General features: G+C 45.9%; 1 long non-coding RNA gene across 1 annotated transcript; it reads left to right on the forward strand.

Moving 5' to 3' along the window:
* The first annotated feature begins 7,130 nt into the window (after nt 1-7,130).
* Nucleotides 7,131-21,329, forward strand: LOC129637835 (uncharacterized). The gene is made up of 3 exons (XR_008707596.1): nt 7,131-7,215; nt 17,978-18,941; nt 20,432-21,329. It is a non-coding gene; the product is annotated as an uncharacterized LOC129637835 (long non-coding RNA).
* Nucleotides 21,330-21,911: the final 582 nt, after the last annotated feature.

Below are 21,911 nucleotides of genomic sequence, written 5' to 3' on the forward strand. Positions count from 1 at the left end.
CCCTAGGGGCTCACAGAAAGAGGAGAATCTGACCTACAAGATTTTGGTCTCTCTTTTTTTTTAACTGAATAAATTGCCACCTTAAAAAAATTGGTACATTTCAGGACTTCCCTGGTGGCTCAGTGGTAAAGAATCTACATTGTAAATGCAAGAGACACTGATTCGATCCCTGACCTGGGAAGATCCCACACGCTGTGGAGCAGCTAAGCTCGTGTGCTGTAACTATTGAGCCTGTGCTCTAGAGCCCGGGGGCCGCAACTACTAAACCCACGTGCTGCAGCTGCTGAAGCGCCTGCACCCGAGCCTGCACCACAGCAGAAGCCACTGTAATGGGAAACCCACACACTGCAGCTAGAGAGGAGCCCACACAGCAACGAAGACCCAGTGCAGCCAAAAATAAATACACTTTTAAATGATTACCCCCAAATTGGTACATTTCATATAAAAATTCGAATTTTGGAAAATCCAAAGATGTGGCAACATCACCCAAATTTTCACATGGTGACAGCTGGCTGGGTGGTCGGGTCCTTCTTTAGTATGACACTGACTTTCTAGTTTGTCACGGTCCTTGTCACTCCATTGCATCCCCAACTGTGAGACTGAAAGGTAGTTTCAATATATTAATCATCTTTCATTGTTGATACTCCAGCACCCACATAACAGTAGCTATTAATTCTGTACCCCTTGCTCTAGGTTCACCAGGTTCAGAATGATAAATAGAATGATGATATCTGCTGACATGGTTCCATTGATGATGCCAGGCACTGTCCCAAGGGTTTACATGTAATTCCACAAACCTTCACAACAACTCATGAAACCATTATTATTATTATTTGAGAATAGAGTGAGTCACTGGGACACAACTTTCTAGGAATGAGATGGATTCAAACCCAGGCATGCTGACTTCAGAAACATCATGGCTCTTTAACCACGACTCAGGTTGGCTGTGTGTGTGTGTGTGTGTGTGTCTGGAACCACAGGGTAAACCTCTCGAGCCCACCATTCTCTCCTCCACTAGCTCCAGAAGCTGGAGAGAGGAATTGGGAAGGGCGGGGCACCCTGGGTGGGCCAAGCCATTCTCCAGACAGATTCCTGTCCCACTTCTAGGGAGGCAGAGGGCATTCTGAAGGCGGGGGTGTGCTGTTCTGTTGCCTATAGTCAGCTGGCACAGTAGCCATGAAGGACACCCTCCTGCTAGGGAAATTTCTGGAAGGATGAGGATTGACTCCTTGCCTTTCATGGACAGCCCACTGCCATGTTCTTCTTGGCCACCGCTCACCAGCCTCCTATGTGGTCCCTTAATACACGGCCTTGTGCCCCGAGGCCCAGGTTACGCTGAGAGCAGTAAGGTCCTGAAGGTGGTTAAGTGTGTGTCTGTGTTCAGTCATGTCCACCTCTTTGCAACCCCATGGACTGCACCCTGCCAGGCTCCTCTGTCCATGGAATTTTCCAGACAAAGATATTGGAGCGGGTTGCCATTTCCTGCTCCAGAGGATCTTCCCGACTCAGGGGCTGAACCCGCGTCTCTTGTGTCTCCTGCATTGACAGGCAGTTTCTTTATCACTGTTGCCACCCTTTGATCCCCTGGAGGTGGATCCTGGTTCAAACCCTGCTCCATCTTCAATGCCAGTGTGGTCTTGGGCAACTCACTTTGCCTCTTAGAGATTTAGCTACCTCTTCTTTGGAAAGAGGATGAGCCTTGTTTTCCAAGGGACAGGAGGGTTACCTGAGGTGATGCAAGAATTCAGAGCTGACCAACTCTAGCCAGGTCTGCCTCAGTCCTCCTTGTTAGAGTGCACAGCCCTCAGCCTGGTGGGCAGGAGAGCCAGGAATCTGGAAACCGTGTCCTGGGTCATCTGGGAGGATGTGGGACCATGACTAGACGTCCCCTGCTTTGTGGATAGGGATGCTCTCAAGGCAGGAGGCAAGGGCTGGGAAGGTGAAGCCAGAGGAGGCCACTCACCTCACCACCCCAGGCACCTTGCTGTGAGGACACGTTTCTAGCCACAGGCAGAAAGGCTGCCAGACGCTGCCACCAGAAAAGGATGACCCTTCTACGCCCAAGATATGCATGCTGGAGGCGTGCAGGCCCCTGTGGGTCTCCTGGGCCCCAAGCCTTTCTGTGTCTCCCACTTTGATTACAGCAAACAGCCTTCATTCAGCCTCCATGACCTTCCCTCAGTTCCAATGGGCAGATTCAAGTAGTTGTTACTTAGGAAAGGGAGGCGATGGGAGACTGAGGAGAAGCACTCATAAGCAGCCTTGAGAGCAAGGGCCTATTTCCCCATCAAGCCCTGGTTGGGGAACAAAAATCCCCAAAGTCGTGCGGCCAAACAACAACAAAAAAAATTGGGTGACATATATTCTCAGAGATGTTCATTGAAGTTTTACATGTAAGAGCACAAAATTGAGGCAATGTAAATATTCAACCACAGGAAAAATAATTCAGCACAATATAGTATAGGTGGTAGATACAGAAGGATTGTACATACAGCTATTAAAAGTATGGCTGTGAACGACTTCCCTGGTGGTACAGTGGATAGGAATCTGCCTGCCAATGCAGGGGACACAGGTTCAGTTCCTGGTCTGGGAAGACTCCACATGCAGAGAGCAACTAAGCCCGTGCGCCACAACTCCTGAGCCTGCATGCTGCAACTACTGAAGCCCTCGTGCCTAGAGCCTGCGCTCCACAGCAAGAGAAGCCACCGCGGTGAGAAGCCTGCGCATCTCAAGGAAGAAGAGCCCCCACTGCCTGCAAGTAGGGAAAGCCCACGCACAGCCACAAAGACCCAGAGCAACGAAAAAGAAATAAATAAAATCATTTTTAAACTATATGACTGTGAAGGCAATGAAGAAATAAAAACTGACAACTAAGTTTTTAAAGCTTAGAAAAACAGAAGGAAATATAATAATAGGCAAAAACGGTTGAACTAGGGGCAGGTAAAAAAATGAGTGAGTTAATTTGTTAACTAAAGTACAGTTGACTTAAAATACTGTGTAATTTTCAGGTGTATGATTTGATTTTCACATATTTTCTTTAGTATGGCTATACTACTTTTCTAGTGCAAAATCCCAAATATATTATTTCTCGCCTTTTTGATAATAGCCACAAACAGGCATGAGGTGATATCTAACTGTTGCATTGATTTGCTTTCCGTTAATAATCAGTGATGTTGAACATCTTTTCATGTGCCTGTTGACCATCTGTACAGCTTCTTTGGGAAAATATCTGTTCAGCCCCTCTGCCCATTGTTTAAATTGACTGCTGCGGGCTCTCTAGTTGTGGCACACAGGCTCTGGAGTGCTGCATGCAGGCTTAGTTTCTCTGCAACACGTGGGATCTTAGTTCCCCGTGTGCGTGTGAAGTCACATTAGTTGTGTCCGACTCTTTGTGATGCTATGGACCGTAGCTCTCCAAACTCCTCTGTCCATGGGATTCTCCAGGCAAGAATACTGGAGTGGGTTGCCATTTCCTTCTCCAGAGGATCTTCCCGACCCAGGGATCGAACCCACGTCTCTTAAGTCTTGTGCACTGGCGGGCGGGTTCTTTACCACTAGCGCCACCCACTAGGGATAAAGCCACAACCCCCACATTGGAAGGCAGATTCTTAATCTCTGAACCATGTAGGTTGTCTTTTCATTGTATTGATGGTCTCCTTTGTTGTGCAGAAACTCTTTAGTTTGATGTAGTCCTATTGCTTTATTTTTGCTTTTGTTTTTCTTGTCTGAGGAGTCATATCTAGAAAGATATTGCTAAGACCATGCATGACACCTCAGACCAGGGTTCAGAATGAATGAGCACTGTGTCTCTGTCAATCCCTATTCTTGTATTCACTGGGTAAGTGACGTGAGTGTTGTCTGGTTTTATGGTTCTTTGTGGGCTCCTAGTGATCACCACTGGAGAAGGCAATGGCACCCCACTCCAGTACTCTTGCCTGGAAAATCCCATGGATGGAGGATGCAGTCCATGGGGTCACTGAGGGTCGGACACGACTGAGCGACTTCACTTTCACTTTTCACTTTCATGCATTGGAGCAGGAAATGGCAACCCACTCCAGTGTTCTTGCCTGGAGAATCCCAGAGACGGGGGAGCCTGGTGGGCTGCCGTCTATGGGGTTGCACAGAGTCGGACACGACTGAAGCGACTTAGCAGCAGCAGCAGCAGTGAGCACCACTTTCCTATGGGAACCTTAGGGGTTGAGCTTTGTAAGGTTATTATCACTTGACTGATGCCCTCTTTTTTTTTAGCCATGCTACATGGCATGCAAGATCTTATTTCCCTGACCAGAGATTGAATGCAGGAACTCTGCAGTGGAACTATGGAGTCCTAACCGCTGGACCACCAGGTAAGTGAAAGTCCCTAACTGATGCCTTCGGACTGCTGAGAGATCCTTGTTTTGCTCTGTAGGTTTGTTTATTTCCAAATACTGCTTCATGTGGAGAACTGTGAAGTCAGATATGTAGCCTTTCTCTAAGATTTATGGCCTCAGATATTAAAACAACATCTTTTTGAAGTTGGTACCGTAAGAGTTGTTGTTATTGTTCAGTCACTAAGTCGAGTCCAACTCTTTTCGACCCCATGGACAGCAGCATCCCAGGCTGCTCTGTCCTCCACTGTCTCCCAGAGTTTGCTCAGATACATGTCCATTGAGTCAATGATGCTATCTACCAATTTTATCCTCTTCCGTCCCTTCTCCTTTTGCCTTCAGTCTTTCCCAGCATCAGGGTCTTTTCCAATGAATCAGCTCTTCACATAAAGTCGCCAAAGTGTTAGAGCTTCAGCTTCAGCAACAGTCCTTCCAATGAATATTCAGGACTGATTTCCTTTAGGATTGACTGATTTGATCTCCTTGCAGTCCAAGAAGGTGACAGAATTCCAGCTGAGCTCTTTAAAATCCTAAAAAATGATACCATTAACGTGCTGCACTCAATATGTCAGCAAATTTGGAAAACTCTGCAGTGGCCACAGGTTGGGAAAAGGTCACTTTTCATTCCAATTCCAAAGAAGGGCAATGCCAAAGAATGTTCAGACTACCATACAGTTGCACTCATTTCACATGCTAGCAAGGTTATACACAAAATCCTTCAAGCTAGACTTTGGCAGTACATGAACTGAGAACTTCCAGATATACAAGTTAGGTTTCTAAGAGACAGAAAAACCAGATATCAAATTGCCAACATATGCTGGATCATAGAGAAATCAAGGGAATTCTAGAAAAACATCTACTTCTGCTTCATTGACTACACTAAAGCCTTTGACTGTGTGGATCACAACAAACCATAAGGGAGATAAGGGAATCTGGCAGTTGTGTCTGTTTCTTTATTTGTACCTTGCTTGGTTTCAAAAAAGGACTTGAAGCATTACAACAGGTGCCTGGCATCTAGTAAGCCTCCCAGCCATTAAAATGCTGGCCATCATTACCAATTGTAGCTGTGGAAGCAGAGTATCATGATCAAGACAAAAAATAAAATGGCAAAGGGAAAATAAGTGGAGAAATGATAACATGAAGCCAGGCTTGGTGTACAATACATACGTATAAAGCTTTGTTTGTATAATTGCTCAAAGTGGGTTTTAGTACATCAACTCTACTCCTATAAAAATGTTTTTAAAAAGTGGGTTATAGATTTGCTGAGCTTTCTAGAGGCCCCAGCAAATATTGGTTACAAAATTCATATGAGGACTTCCCTGGTGGCACAGTGGATAGGAATCCACCTGTCAGGGCAGGGGACAAAGGTTTGATTTCTCCTCCAGGAAGATTCCACACGCCACGGGGCAACTAAGTCCATGGGCCACAACTATGGAGCCTGTGCTATAGAGCCTGCGAGCTGCAGCTACGGAGCCTGTGTGCCACAACGACTAAAGCCAAGGTACCTAAAGCTTGTGCTCCGCAACAAGAGAGGCTGCCGCAATGAGAAGCCCTTGCAGCACAGCAAAGAGTAGCCCCTGCTTGCTGCAACTAGAGAGAAAGCCTGCGTTCAGCAATGAAGACCCAGTGCATCCAAAATAAATAAGTTAATTTAAAAAATTCATATAAGGTTTGGGAGAAAGTTCTCCTGTGAGTTCTCATCAAGATGACATTTTATGATGCCAAGGGTCATATCCTCAACCCATCCCCTAATTCTGGATCCAGTCCAACACAGAGACAGATGGCAAGCAAAGCCCCAGTGGGGCAGGATATGCAGCGTGGCTACTGTAAATTCAACCAGTTTTAAAGACACTGTTACAGATTACACATCCCAGTCATAAACAATCTCAATATGGGGATTAGCTACAACATGTGCCTTTTGGCTCTTTGGGGTTGGTAGATAAATGCACAGTAATATCTCTTCCTTGTCAGTTCCAGGGGCCATACACAAAAAATGAAAAGGTGGCCCTAAGAAATACCTAGCATACAGGGCTTCCCTGGCAGTCCAGTGGTTAAGACTCTGCGCTTCCACTGCAGGGGGGCTCGGGTTCAATCCCTGGAGGGGGAATTGGGATCCTGCATGCCATGCAGCTTGGCCAAAAGAAAAAAAAAAAAAAGAAATACCTAGCTGATAAGAAGATGGCTTGAAACAAAACCAGTTTTTGGAGGGTTTTTTTTTTTAAGTAATTTATTTGGGTGCGGTGGGTCTTAGTTGCTGCAAACTGGATTTTGTTTTAGTAGCTGCGGTGCATAGACTTAGTTGTCCCGTAGCATGTGGAACCTAGCTCCCCAGCCAGGGATCGCAACTTCGTCCCCTGCATTGCAAGGCAGATTCTTAACCACTGCACCATAAGGGAAGTCCCTTGGAGGTTTGTTTGTCTGATTTTTCACACTTGAGATCTGATCACTAGATTTGGAAAAAGACTGCCTTTTACAGGGGCAATCAAGTTGTTCTGGCTTCCAGCTACTCAATCTCCAGCTTATCTGTCCAGCTTTCTTCCTCTTTCTCAGATGTCTAGGGCTCAGGTTTGACCTCTTTCCTTCCATATTAACATGCTTTTTTTTGGCCACACTGCATGGCTTGCAGGATCCTATCTCCCTGACCAGGGACTGAACCCACGGCAGCAATGCAAGCTCCAAGTCCTAACCACTGGACTGCCAGGGAACTCACAAGAGTTGGCACACGTTTCCATGAGTTATTTTAGTTTTTGCCATTGTTCTGGCAGGTGGCTATGGTTGCCCCTATTTTATGCTGAAGAGCTAGAAGTTCAGAAATATATGAAGTAGCTGCCCAAGGTCACCTGGTTAGGTAAGAGCTGTGATTATTGCAGCCTGATGGGATTCAATGTCTTTCCTCTCCCCTACACCATGCCATTGTACTCACAAGTCATCCACTGGATGGTCTGATTGAGAATTCCAGCTGAGTTAAACATCAAGACTGCTGGCCTTTGGTTTGTATTATTAACATCTTTTCCCTTTTTTGAAAACTGTTATTTCATTTGTCTATCTTTTGTACCTCCTTCTCCAAGGAATCAGGTGGCTTAGAGCTCACTGGCAAATTATTTTCCTTGTTCAAGTGGGATCAGAAGATGTGACTTAGTTCAAAGCAGCACAATGCTTTCTTAAAACCTCACACCTCCAATGTCACGTTTCCATTTTCTCTTGCCGCTGTTGGTTATAAAACAAATTTCATAATGCAAATAAAAACAACTGTGAAACACTAAGAAATCTTCAAATATAAATAGTTTGATTATATGATTTGTGGAGAAGCCATCTCAAACATGATTAGTAAGAAGATCCATCTTAGTGCCTCCTAGAAGGAAGGGAAAATTGGCTAAACTGATCAAAATTCAAAACACCCACACCCTTTGACCCACCAGTTCCATTTCTAGATCGTACAGGCTTGGTGACACATGTGGCAAGCAAAAATGTAGGCATAATCCTATGCATTGAAGTGTTGTTTCTATAGCAAAAGACTGTGTATAATCTACATGTCCAGGACTTCCCTGCTGATCCAGTGGTTAAGAATCCACCTTGCAATGCAGGGCACTCAGGTTCGATCCCCGGTCAGGGAACTAAGATCCCACATGCGGCAGAGCAATGAAGCCAATGAGCCACAACTAGAGAGCCTGAGCGCCACAACAAAAGATCCCAAATGCCACAACTAAGACCCAGTGAAGCCAAATAAAAACAACTAAACAAAAAGACAAAAACCTACATGTCCACCAATAGGGGAGCTGATTAAATAAATTATGGCCTAAACATATAATGGGGCTTCCCTGGTGGCTCAGTGGTAAAGAATCCACCCACAATGCAAGAGACCTGGGTTCAATCCCTGGGTGGGGAAGATCCCCTGGAGAAGGAAACGGCAACCCACTCCAGTATTCTTGCCTGGAGAATTCCACGGACAGAGGAGTGTGGTGGGCTGCAGTCCACAGGGTCACAAAGAATTGGACTTTGTGAAGCGACTTAGCAAGCATCCTGTTTGGTTTCCTCACTGGAGAAAGTGTGTGTGCCCTTTGAACCAGTGTGGCCTCACATTCCTCTTCCTGCCTGGGGTACATGGAGTCAGAATTCATATCCTGTTCTGACTGAACAGTCCTGACTAAATCACTGACTCGTAGAGTGATCCTGGGAAAGCCCAGCACTTTCTCACAGAAATGACAAGATGGACGCTGATGTCCAGCCCTCTCAAACCTTCAGCCAGGCAGAGGGAACAGCGTGCCTAAGGACATGATAAGAGAGGGGAAGAAAGATGGCGCCTGCCAACTCTGGATCTTCATCTCCCATCGCCCCTCACCCCTTTTCACTCACAGCTTCCCGACCCACCCTCTCCTGGGCTGCTCTCCTGCACGTCTGTCTAGTTGCTGCATCCCTAGGGAAAGAAAGGACAGCTGCCCACTTCCTCCAGGCTTCCACACTCTCTAAGGACCTTTAGTCAGACTAAGTGCTAGAGCCCAGTGAAAACTGCCCAGAGGGACCCTGAGCAGGAAGAAATGGCCAATCAGACTGGCCCCTGAGGTTTCCACAGGGTGTGTGAAAGGTTGGGCTGGATGGTAATTGTTTTTGAAAGTAAAAACATGGTTTTAATTTATCCTTAAAATGTATACTCAATGCCTTTCTCTCTTTGGATGTCTGCAGCTTGCTGCTCCTTCTTTTTTTAACTTGCTTCTTTTTAAGGTCACAAGAGCCTTTTCTTCAGGTGAGGATGGTGTCCATCCTGGGGAGAAATTAGGTGCTTTTGCACAGCCTCCTCAGCCCTGGACTGTCTACACATTCATGTTTGTGACATCACACACATGGTTTTAGTTTTGATGGTTTCCATGCTTTTAGCTTGGAATTTCCAGAAAAACTTTTCAAACTCAGAGATGCAGTGTGAGGAGAAGAGGCACGTGACCTGGGGCTTTGAGGGCTTTCAGTTCAAATCAGACTCTGACCTACATACACTCAGTTTCCCATAAAATGGGAAGAATACTCCCTTCACAAAAGTGTCTCACAGCCACTGAGATCTACAAGGAATCTAGCAAGAGGGTCCACAATCAACAGCAGCCCCTTACTATCCTCTCTATGGTGTTCCTGATGTTCCTGTTGCAGAACTGACCTTCTACCAACAGCCATTTTAAAAAAGGAAGCAGTAAGGAATTGGCTGGCGGTCCAGAGGTTAGAACTCCGCGCCAGTTCAATACTGGGTCGGAGAACTAAGATTCCACAAGGCATGCTACCAAAACCACCACCGCCACAAAAGGTAGCAGTGCAAACAAACAAACACTAGCATTTATTGAGCACTTATTATGTGTCAAGCGCACTTAAGGGCTTGCATATATTAATTCATTGAATCCATACAGAAAGCCTTTGAGCTAGCTCGGTTATGTTTGCAAAGAAAGCCAAGGCTCAGAGAAGAGGAATAACAGCCGAGCTGGTTTAGAAACCCAGGCAGCTGGGCTCTGCTCCTCCCCCTGATCTGGGCACCAGAATCATCAAAACGTCCTCCAGAGTGAACACTAGACAACTTGGCCCTTCTCAGGGAGCCAGGGAACTAATTCCTCCAGTTGCAGCTTTCTGCCGGGGTCGAAGGGGTTATTCCCACTGAGACGCCTGCACCCCGGGCTCCTAGAGAGGCCGCGTTAGGGGCGGGAGGAAACTTTGCTTCCGGCGGTGCGGGGGTTTGGGAATCGGGAATCCGGCGCGCTGGCCACCGGTTGCGGCGCTCTGCCCCGCCTCGCCCGGAGCCCCACGGTGGGGCGGATGAGCCCTGGGCGGGCAGAGGGGTAGGGCTCCCCGAAAGGCATCCCTGACCCCCGGGATCTAGAAAGGGGGGGGACTCTGAATTGGGTTGGGGAAGGCCTGCCCTTCCAGAACAGAGGTCCCCCCGGCGTGTGGGGGGAGACGCCGGTGAACTTGGCCGCCCCGGGAGGCTTCTGATCTCCCCGGTCGCAGGCTGTCACGGGGAGGCGCGGGGCTGGGGGCCGTTTTTCCTGGAAGCGCCAGCCTCCCGGTCCCCCGCCGGCCCCTCCCCGAGACTTCGAACCTTCCAGAGCCCCGGGTAAGAAAGCGCTCGCTCCTTCCTCCCCGCTCCCTAGTGCTGGCCCGTCCCCCTCCTCCTTAACTCTACAGCTGCCCCGAGAAGCCTGTGGTATCAGCCCCATCTTGTAGGTGACTGTTTTATAAAGTCAGTTTATAAACGGGCTTGTCCCAGACTCTCGGGGTCAGGAGCGGAGGCAGGAACGCGCGTCGCTCTTCTCAGGCCCGCGGGCTCAGGACCCGGTCAGCTGGGGCAATGGGTTAACATCCGGCTACCTTCGCTGAACCAAGCAGGTCTGAAACCAGCCCCGTTGTCCTTTCTATTTGCGAGATGGCTGTGTCATTCTAAGTCAAGTTGGAAGCCCAGTTATCTTTTCTCCTGCCACACCACTCTGCTTCCCTCATCTTACCAACTTTTAATCTTTTTTTTTTTTTAATCTGTTAAACTAAAGCTGTCTATGGACTCAAATCAGATCTCTGTAAGCATGGCATTCAAGGCCAGTTGAAACTTGGCTTCAGCCCATGTCTAACCTGATTTCTCTTGGTTCCCTAAGCAGAACCCTAAGTAGCAGAGTTTCTTTTCAAAATTTCGAATTGATATTTACTTTAACATTGGGAGACTTCATTAAGCACGCACACACAGATTTCCAGCTTATGATCCATCAGTAGAGCTGGAAACAGCCGGCCCAGGTTCTTGCCTCCAGCATCTGGTTTGAACCCAGTGGTGCCTGCTCCCTTTTAGGTGGGCTCTGCTCCCTGTTTAGTCCCATCCACTCTGAGCCCTCTCTGTCTCGGCCAGAGGATCAGCTGTTGTGCTTGCATTGATGTTTTTCCTAGAATGGAGATGCAGGTTTTTGGCTCCTGGGACTCTGTCAGTTCAGTTCAGTCACTCAGTTCTGTCTGACTCCGCAACCTCATGGACTGCAGCATGCCATACCTCCCTGTCCATCACCAACTCCCGGAGCTCGCTCAGACTCATGTCTATGGAGTCCCTGAGGCCATCCGACCATCTCATCCTCTGTTGTCTCCTTCTCCTCCCACCTTTAATCTTTCCCAGCATCAGGATCTTTTCCAAGGAGTCAGTTCTTCACATCAGATGGCCAAAGTATTGGAGTTTCAGCTTCAGCATCTGTCCTTCCAATGACTATTCAGGACTGATTTCCTTTAGGATGGACTGGTTGGATTTCCTTGCAGTCCAAGGGATTCTCAAGAGTCTTCTCCAACACCACAATTCAAAAGCATCAATTATTCGGCACTCAGCTTTCTTTATAGTCCCACTCTCACACCCATACATGACTACTGGAAAAACCATAGCTTTGACTAGGTGGACCTTTGTTGGCAAAGTAATGTCTCTGCTTTTTAATATGCTGTCTAGGTTGGTCATAATTTTTATTCCAAGGAGCAAGCGTCTTTTAATTTCATGGCTTCACTCACCATCTGCAGTGATTTTGGAGCCCAAGAAAATAAACTGTTTCCACTGTTTCCCCATCTATTTCCCATGAAGTGATGGGACCGGAGGATACTATGATCTTGGTTTTCTGAATGTTGACTTTCAAGCCAACTTTTTCACTCTCCTTTTTCACTTTCATCAAGAGGCTCTTTAGTTCTTCACTTTCTGCCATAAAGTTGGTGTCATCTGCATATCTAAGGTTGTTGATATTTCTCCCGGCAGTCTTGATTCCAGCTTGTGTTTCATCCAGTCCAGCAGCTCACATGATGTACTCTGTATAGAAGTTAAATAAGCAGGGTGACAGTATACACTTGATGTACTCCTTTCCCGATTTAGAACCAGTCTGTTGTTCCATGTCCAGTTCTAACTGATGCTTCTTGACCTGCATACAGATTTCTCAGGAGGCAGGTAAGGTAGTCTGGTATTCCCATCTCTTTTAAGAATTTTCCAGTTTGCTGTGATACACACAGTCAAAGGCTTTGGCATAGTCAATAAAGCAGAAATAGACATTTTTCTGGAACTGTCTTGCTTTTTTTATGATCCAAGGGATGTTGTCAATTTGATCTCTGGTTCCTCTGCCTTTTTAAATCCAGCTTGAATGTCTAGAAATTCACAGTTCACATACTATTGAAGCCTGGCTTGGAGAATTTTGAGCATTATTTTGCTAGCATGTGAAATGAGTGCAATTGTGTGGTAGTTTGAACATTTTTTGGCTTTGCCATTCTTCGGGATTGGAATGAAAACTGACCTTTTCCAGTCCTGTGGCCGCTGCTGAGTTTTCCAAATTTACTGGCATATTGAGTGCAGCACTTTCAAGGCATCATCTTTCAGGATTCGAAATCGCTCAACTGGAATTCCATCACCTCCACTAGCTTTGTTCATAGTGATGCTTCCTAAGGCTCACTTGACTTCACATTCCAGGATGTCTGGCTCTAGGTGAGTGATCACCATTGTGGTTATCTGGGTCATGAAAATCTTTTTTGCACAGTTCTTCTGTGTATTCTTGCCACCTCTTCTTAGTATCTTCTGCTTCTCTTAGGTCCATACCATTTCTGTCCTTTTTTGTGCCCATATTTGCATGAAATGTTCTTTTGGTATCTCTAATTTTCTTGAAGAGATCTCTCATCTTTCCCATTCTATTGTTTTCCTCTATTTCTTTGCATTGATTGCTGAGGGAGGCTTATCTCTCCTTGCTATTCTTTGGAGCTCTGCATTCAAATGGGTATATCTTTCCTTTTCTCCTTTGCCTTTAGCTTCTCTTCTTTTCTCAGCTCTTTGTAAGGCCTCCTCAGACAACCATTTTGGCTTTTTGCATTTCTTTTTCTTGGGGATGGTCTTGATCACCACCCCATGTACAATGTCACGGACTTCCGAACCTACATCCATAGTTCACCAGGCTTTCTGTCTATCAGATCTAATCCCTCGAATCTGTTTGTCACTTCCACTGTGTAGCACCTAAAGCCACTGATTCTTTGCGACCCCCATGGACTAGTCTGCCAGGCTTCTCTGGCCATGGAATTCTCCAGGCAAGAATACTGGAGTAGATAGCTGTTCCCTTCTCCAGGGTATCTTTCCAATCCAGGGATCAAACCCAGGTCCCCAGCATTGCAGCCAGATTCTTTACCAGCTGAGCTACCAGGGAAGCCCGGGTCTCTATCAAAAGGACTCAAATCGAAAGTAAACCCAGAGGGACCTGTGTGCAAAGAACACAGAGAGGGACTTACTTCCCTGGTGGTCTGGTGGTTAAGACTCCCTGCTCCAATACAGGGGGCATGGGTTCAGTCCCTGGTGGGGGAACTATGGTCCTACATGCCACATGGTGCAGCCAAAAAATAATAAAGGCAACAGGAAGTATGTGCCCAGCCTCCTTCACACTTTTCCTTTTCTTTCTTGGACTCCATTCCATTTGAATTTTCCACTTGCCCTACAGAAACACTCATATCCAGCTATTTTGCCTCACAGCCTCTCAGATGAACCATATCTTGGCAGTAGCTTCTCCAGTGAGTAGATTTCTGTTTAGCAGTGTCCACAGCTAGTCCTATTCCATGAAACCTTCCCCAACAACCAAACATCCAACCACCTGCATCCATCTCATCAGTATTTCTGGAGGCTGGGCACGGGGTTAGATGAGCATGACTAAGCCACCGCCGTTTCTGCTCCCCTCTAGACTTCTGTGGCTGCTCCTGAATCAACATCTCACACATGCTAGGCGGTCAATAAATGACTGTGCTTGTGTTTAGTCATGTCCGACTCTCTGTGACCCCATAGACTGTAGCCCGCCAGGCTCCTCCGTCCGTGGGATTCTCCAGGCAAGAATACTGGAGTGGGTTGCCAAATGGCACCCCACTCCAGCACTCTTGCCTGGAAAATCCCACGGGCGGAGGAGCCTGGTGGGCCGCAGTCCATGGGGTCACAGAGAGTCGGACAGGACTGAGCGACTTCACTTTCAATTTTCATTTTCATGCCTTGGAAAAGGAAATGGCAACCCACTCTAGTGTTCTTCCCTGGAGAATCTCAGGGACAGGGGAGCCTGGTGGGCTGCCGTCTATGGGGTCACACATAGTTGGACACGACTGAAGTGACTTAGCAGTAGCAGCCACTTCTTCCTCCAGAGGATCTTCCCAACCCAGGGATCAAACCTGAGTCTCCAGTGTCGCCTGCATTGCAGGTGGATTCTTTACCTGCTGAGCCACCAGGGAAGCCCCAATAAGTAATTATCAGCTAGTAGATGGCCCAGTCATACATGTCTTATTCCCTTGGTTGAACTGTAAGATCTTTGAGCATGAGGTCCAAATGGGATCTATCTTCACTGCCCTAGCAACCATTACTGTTCCTGGCAAACAGCAGACACGTGGTTATGGCTAAGGAAATAAGAGCCATAAGGAGATGCCCCAGACAAAAAATAAGTATCAAATTTCAGCCCAGTCCCAAGGCTGGAAGCAGCACCCCCACTCCCCATGTCCTAGTGCTGCGGAAGAATGGAGAGGCAGCCCCAGAGAAGAGAGAGCAGAAGCGTACTCAGTCCTGACAGCCAGGAGCGCGTCACAGACCCCCGGCCAGGAGGCTTTGCTCGAAATTCAGCTAAAGTTACATCTCTAACCGAGCTGTATCCGTGTGACCTTGTGAGTGAAACCCAACCTGATTCTGATTCTGAATTCCAAGCTCTAGAATTAACAACAATGGTTCACATGTACTGTAGCTCCCCATGAGTCAAGCCCTGCCTCTCGCTTCACACCCATGGCCTTCCAGCCCCACTAGGGTCATGGCATCAATACTGTATCTCCTCTTTACAGAGAGATGGCAGAGGTTCTAATGCCTGTTTAACTCGCCTGAAGCCACCCAGTAACAGGCTGAGCCAGGAGCTAAGTCCGTGTGGGCTGATTCCAGGGCTTCTGAGCTTAGCACTGTGTTCCTTCCAAACATCTGAGGCTTTATTTAATACCACAGAACTTTACACTTCAGTATAGTTAAAATGGTAGATTTTATGTGTGTTTTAACTGAGTTTTTAATTGAAGAACCCAGGGACTTAAACAGATGTGAAAGAACACCAGGGACATCCCTAGGAGTCTCTAGCGGTTAGGGACCACCACTAGGTCCCTAACCACATCCCTAGTGGTTAGGACTCCACACTTCACTGCAGGGGGCATGGGTTCCATTCCTGGTCGGGGAACTAGGACCCCGCATGCTGCACAGGGCAACCAAAGAAAAATTTTTAATTAAAATAAAACCTGCCCTCACAGAAGTTAAAGTCTAAGGAAGACATAAATAAAATAACAAAGTGGGGAAGGGAAACTAGGAAGTGTCCTCATCACGGAACATGTTGCTGTTTTGTAGAGAGAGGCCAGGGGTATTTCTCTGAGAAGATGAGCTTTTATGTAAAAAACGGACAGGAAGCAGGTGTGTAAAACTGCCTGCCTTCTGCTCCCTCCAAAAACTCCAGAAAGAAGACAATCTAGATTGAGGAAATGGACTCGGGTGCTATTTGCTAATTCTTCAAGCATTCCAGGAGGGGAGAAACAACAACTTTCAGGAGGGGTGAAGTTGATTCTTTAAAAAAAAAAAAAATTTATTTGACTGTGCTGGGTCTTAGTTGTGGCATGTGGGATCTAATTCCCTGACTAGGGATTGAACCCAGGGCCCCTGCATTGGGAGTGTGGAGTCTTAGCCAGTGGACCACCAGGGAAGTCCCAAAGTTGATTCTTTTCCTTCTTAACCTTCCCTTGTTCTTTCTGATTTTGCTGTAGATCATTTCTCATTTCACTCTCCTCCAAGAGTCACCTCTATTCTGCCTGTCTGTCCTTCCCTTGTCTGGCCAACTCCCTCCACAGTGGCCATGAAATGAGGTGGTAGAGGCAGTGGGTGAGCAAGTGGTCAGGGGAACTAGCCTGCTTCCTTCCGTGATAGGGAGCCACGCAGAGTATGAAGGGGAGGTGGGAGCAGGAGGTGGGCAACCCTGGAAGTGATACACTTGGAGATTCAGGAAACATCTGCAGGGCAGATGGCCTGGGACAGTGGCCCAGATCCCCTCAGAGCGAGAGGGTTGAACACACAGAACCTAGAGAAGAAGCAAAGGCACATGTTGCTTTGTTTTGTTTTTTTTCTTGGTTTATGTCTCTTCTGACAGCTGAATTGAGATAGAATTCACATACTGTATATTTCACTTACTGAAAGTGGACCATTCTGTGATTTTTAGTCCAAAACAAAGTTGAGCAACCATCACCTTAGGTTTAGAATATTTTCATCACTCCTCAAATCAACTTCATATCTATCAGGAGTCACTTCTTGAGGCCCCACTAAATCTCCCACCCTGCCCTTTCACTCCCAACCCCTCACACCCCGACCCCTCCACTCTAGGCACTCACTAATGTACTTTCTGTCTCTGTAGATTTACATTGTCTGGACATTTTGTGTAAATGGCCCACTTTGGTTTTGGTTTTGCTGCTGCTAAGTCGCTTCAGTCGTGTCCGACTCTGTGCGACCCCACAGATGACAGCCCATCAGGCTCCTCTGTCCCTGGGATTCTCCAGGAAAGAACCCTGGAGTGGGTTGCCATTTCCTTCTCCAGTGCATGAAAGTGAAAAGCGAAAGTGAAGTCGCTCAGTCATGCCCAACTCTTAGCGACCTCATGGACTGCAGCCTACCAGGCTCCTCCGTCCATGGGATTTTCCAGGCAAGAGTACTGGAGTGGGGTGCCATTGCCTTCTCCTTGGTTTTGGCTTTAGTTGGCTTTTTTTTCCGCCTTTTTTTTAATTGGAAGGGGGGTGGGTGACCACTGAAGAGTCTTATAAAGGTGGGTTTGGAACATTAGAAGTTGAGAAGCTCTTTTGGGGAGACAAAGGTGACAGGAAAGCAGAAGAGAGAAATAACTTGCATCTGTTTTATTTTTTTTAATTAATTTATTTATTTTTGTGCTGAATCTTCATTGCTGCACTGGATTTTCTCTAGTTGCAGTGAGCGGGGGCTACTTTTCGTTGTTTGGTGCAAGGGCTTCTCATTATAGTGACTTCTCTTGTTGAAGAGCAAAGGCTCTAGGGTCCACGGGCTTCAGTAGTTGTAGCACGTGGGCTCAACAGTTGGGTTACTGGACCCACAGCACAGGCTCAGTAGCTGACACATGGATTTAGTTGCTCTGCGGCATGTGGGATCATTCAGGATCAGGGATTGAACCTGTGTCTCCTGCATTGGCAACCGGACTCTACCATTGAGCCACCAGAGAAGCCCTGTTTTATTTTTTATTGCTCTATTTCTTCTTTTTTTTTAAAGCCACCTCAAATGTTGGGAAGAGAGAAAATCTAAGTAAATGAAAGTGAGGAATGCTACAAATTGTCTGCTTTTATTTCTGTGAGCAATTTCTTTACCTGTTTTTGCACAGTTATGCCTTCCCTTTGCCAATACTGTAACATGTAAAGAGACCAATCATGGAGTCAAGTCAGGAAACGTGGTTCCTCCTATTAGCAGCCTGACTCAGCTACTTTCAAGTTCTCTCTTCTGTAAAATGAAGGGGTTAAAGATTATTTCACCCTTTTCTCCAGCATCATCTCCTGAGTGGCAGGCAATCAGCCTTTTCGGTATCTGTTGACAGTCCCTATTTTCTTTTTAGGTGCCATCACAGACTTTTCCTCCATTCCTGGAATTTCTGGGTACAGAATGTAAGGAGGATGAGACGATAGCAATGTAACTTGCTTAAAATTTATATACTAGGTCAAGTCTTTATGAAGAACTTTACACGTGCTACTTGGGCTGTTTCACAGCTAGTAAGGAACACTAGAAGGGACCTTAGAGAACATCTAGTTTAATCCCTTCACTTCAGTAGATGGAAACAGGCCTAGAAATAGGATATAATGCTAGAGCGGGGCCCAGTTCTGTAGCTTCCCAATGCCTATTTGTTTACATTAGAGGAAATCGAAGCCCAGGGACTCCCATGAAGAATAGGGCCTATCAATCGAGGCAGGCTCTTTGATCACCTAGAGTCCACTCCCTCTTTTAACAGCAGTTTAGAAGAGGTGCAGCCCCGGCCAGTTTTCTCGAAATTTATTGGATCTGGATCCAGACCTCCGGGCTTGCACTGTAGCATGAATGAATGTGATCGTAGTGGTTCTGCCTACAGAGGCACCTCTCCCTGCGTCAGGCCCGGGCGATTACTCCGGGGGAGGATTAGGTGTCCTGGTCTTTGAGGTCCCCTTCCCAGGCAGGCGTCTTCTAAGTCCCCGCGTAACCCCAGCTTGGGGTGCAGCCCAGTTGGGTTGGGGGCGTGGCCCGACAGCTGCGAACCAATCCCAGGCCACCGTAGGTAGAGGCTGGAAGTCCGCTCCCCACCCCGCCCATTTTCCTCTCAACTGCTGGAATGCGGGGTGGTGACCTAGGCAACCGCCTTAGCTTGGCGCCCACCGGCCAAATTCGCTTCGTCCCGCCCCTCTTGGAACAACCAATCGGAAAACGAAGTCCTTTAAGGGCCAAAAGAAGAAAAAGGACGGCGATTTTGATTGGCTGATTGGAAGAGTCAAGTACAATCTCTGGCGTGACCCTACGGCTGAGGCTCCGGGATCTCGCCCAATTTGGAAAAGGTGAGCTAGGTACATACATTTTTGAGCTAGCAGAGAATGAGCTTTGGATAACTGAAAATTCGGTGTTTCCAGTTCGAGGTAGCTTCTCTCTTAGGTGTAGGAGAAGGTAGTTGGAGAACAGTCACCCCGTATTGTTAGTTATACTTCTTGGTAGTATTGGGAGGAATATAAGGATTTAATGTTTAAATTAAACATTTATTGAGCATCTGCTGGGTGCCAGACACTGGTCTAAATGAACAAACCAGTTTCCTGCCTTCTTGGAGCTTGTATTCTAACAAAGATAACCACAAGGCAATGTGGGGGGAAAGTAGAGCAAGTTAAGAGGGGGCAGGAGAGTGGGGGGAAGAGATTAAGGGGCAAGGGAGTGCAGATCTTACAGGGTCTTGTGTGCTTGGCTTTTGTTATGAAATAGGGAGCCGCTGCAGGGTTTCTAGCAGAAGAGTGCCATTACATGGCTTATATTTAAAATAACCCTTCTGGGGAATTCCCTGGTGGTCCAATGGTTAGGGTCCTGAGCCTTCACTGCTGAGGGCAAATGTTCAATACCTGGTTGGGAAAAAAGATCCCTTAAGCCGAGAGGCAAAGAAAAAAAAAACAAAAAACAAAACAGAAAAAAAAAAAACAATTTTGGCTTCAGTATTGGTAACCAATTGAAGGGGCAAGAATGGAAGCAAGGAGATCTGCTAGAAGGTAACTGCAGTAATGCATGTTCGTGTGAAGGAGATGATGACAGTTTGGTCTGGACCAGGCTAGTGGTGGCACAAGAGGTGACTAGTGGTCAGATTCTGGATGTATTTTGAAGGTAGAGCCCAAATGATTTACCAAAAGACTAGAAATGGAATATGAGATAAAGACAGGAATTAAGAATCACTCTAAGGATTTTGGATTGAATGACTGAAGGAGGACTTGCCATCAGTTTACATAGAAAAAGCCTGGGGTGGAACAGACTTGGGGTCTTGGAAAAAATCAGTATTTACAGATGGGGTTTTTCAGTCAGAGGAACAGGTGTGACCAAAGCACATAATAGAGTTCCTTAACTCAGTCAAGGGTCAAAAAAGCTTCCTCTCATAACTTATGATGGAAAATGATTTTTAAAATAATATATGTGTATTTGTATAACTAAATCACCTTGCTGTGCACCTGAAACATTGTAAGTCAACTATACTTCAATAAAATATATATATATATATATATATATATATATATATAATTAAAGAATGTCCTATGGGGAAAAAAAGCTTCCTCTCACCCCAGTGATTCTCTAATGAACGATGAGGTCATATTAGGATCACTTGGGAAATCTTTTCGCTCTAAACCACCAAGGCAATCTACTCCACCAAATCTTGATTATGGTGAAGGGCAGGGGAAAGAGTGGTGGCTACCAGTCAGTCCAGCAAGGAAAGACTGAGGCTCATAAGACAGAAGGAGGGATGGGTATCTACTCTCTGGTAAAGAGCTTGTCTTGTGGAACAACTGTTTCCTTCCCTCAGGTTGGAATTTGGCCATCAAGGGATAGGAGCCCTAACCACTGGGCAACCAAGGAATTCCCCACAATGCCTTCTAAAGTTCTGCATGAAGAAGCATCCTGTTTACCAAATTTTTACTGGACAGAGAAAAAGAAAGAGGTTCTTAGAGACCTTTTCTCCACAAGAAAGGCCTCCAATGCCAGGAATGGTCAGCCAGGCAACATAACAATGATTATAACACTGAATTCTGGCTTTATTGAGCGCTTACCTTTTTCTAAGCAGCATTCGAAATACTTTCTATTCATCAACTCATTTAAGCCAACAACTATACAAGGAACAAGGGAAATACCTTTTTTTTTTTTTTTTCTTTAAAGGTTTACTGAAGGGCCAACCAAAGAGAACAGGCAGCTTTTGCTTAAAAAACCTGAACTTGAAGATACCATTATTAGCTCCATTTTGCGGGTTTGGAATCTAAGCTGAGAGATATTGGTTGGGGTGTGAATCCAGGTTGTCTGGATTCCAGAATGTGAGCGCTTAATGTCACTCTCTGAAAGCCATGGTTTCAGACTGCCCTAGTAATCACGTGGTTAAGAATCTGCCTGCCAAGGCGGAGGACACGGGTTCCATCCCTGATCCCCCATGCAGAGGAGCAACTAAGCCCATACACTGCAACTACTGAAGCCCGTGAGCCCTAGAGCCTCTGTTCCACAAAAGAGAAGCCGCCAAGATGAGAAGCCAGCACACCACAACTAGGGAGTCGTCCCTGCTCACTGCAACCAGAGAAAGCCTGAGTGCAGCAACAGAGACTCAGAACAGCCAAAAATAAACAAATACTTTTTTAAAGGTATAGTTGTACAACATAGTAAATCAACTATACTTCGATAAAAAGTTAAATAAAAAATAAAAGGTGTATTTCACAGTGAAGGGGCTTAATTTCTTCTGTGTTAAATAAAAACAAAGATCCATTCAATAAAATATTTAGTAATACAAGAACAAGAAAAACAATTTTATTGGAAATATTCTAACACGTTTTCTGAACAAATAATCAAAAAATAAATAAGGACATAAAAAGATAGGAACATATGAAATTTTGACCTTGAAAACAAATAGTGTACCTTCATTTCAAGTTTCATGGACAGTGACAAACTGCAATAAATATTAAACTACAGAGAATATTTTGGTAAATTTTGAAAAATAGAAATTCTAGAAGTCAGTCTCAGATCAAAATGCAGTACAACTAACAGTAATATAAAACACACCACTCAGAAACTGAAAACCATAAATAACATCTCAAATTACCCTTAGGACAAGAAGTAAATCAAGGATAAAAAGCAAACTATTTGGGGATAATGATAATCATAATAAAAGGATACAGTCAAATCTACCTGCAGAGGCAAAATTAATAGCATTCAATGCTTTTAGTGTCAAAAAAAGAGAAAAAAACGAATGAACTAAGCATGCAAGTTGAGATCTCTGAAAAGAGTATAAAATACTCCCCTACTCC

The sequence above is a fragment of the Bubalus kerabau genome, chromosome 23 (assembly GCF_029407905.1).
Source record: "Bubalus kerabau isolate K-KA32 ecotype Philippines breed swamp buffalo chromosome 23, PCC_UOA_SB_1v2, whole genome shotgun sequence".
In the NCBI taxonomy this organism is placed as follows: Eukaryota; Metazoa; Chordata; class Mammalia; order Artiodactyla; family Bovidae; genus Bubalus; species Bubalus kerabau.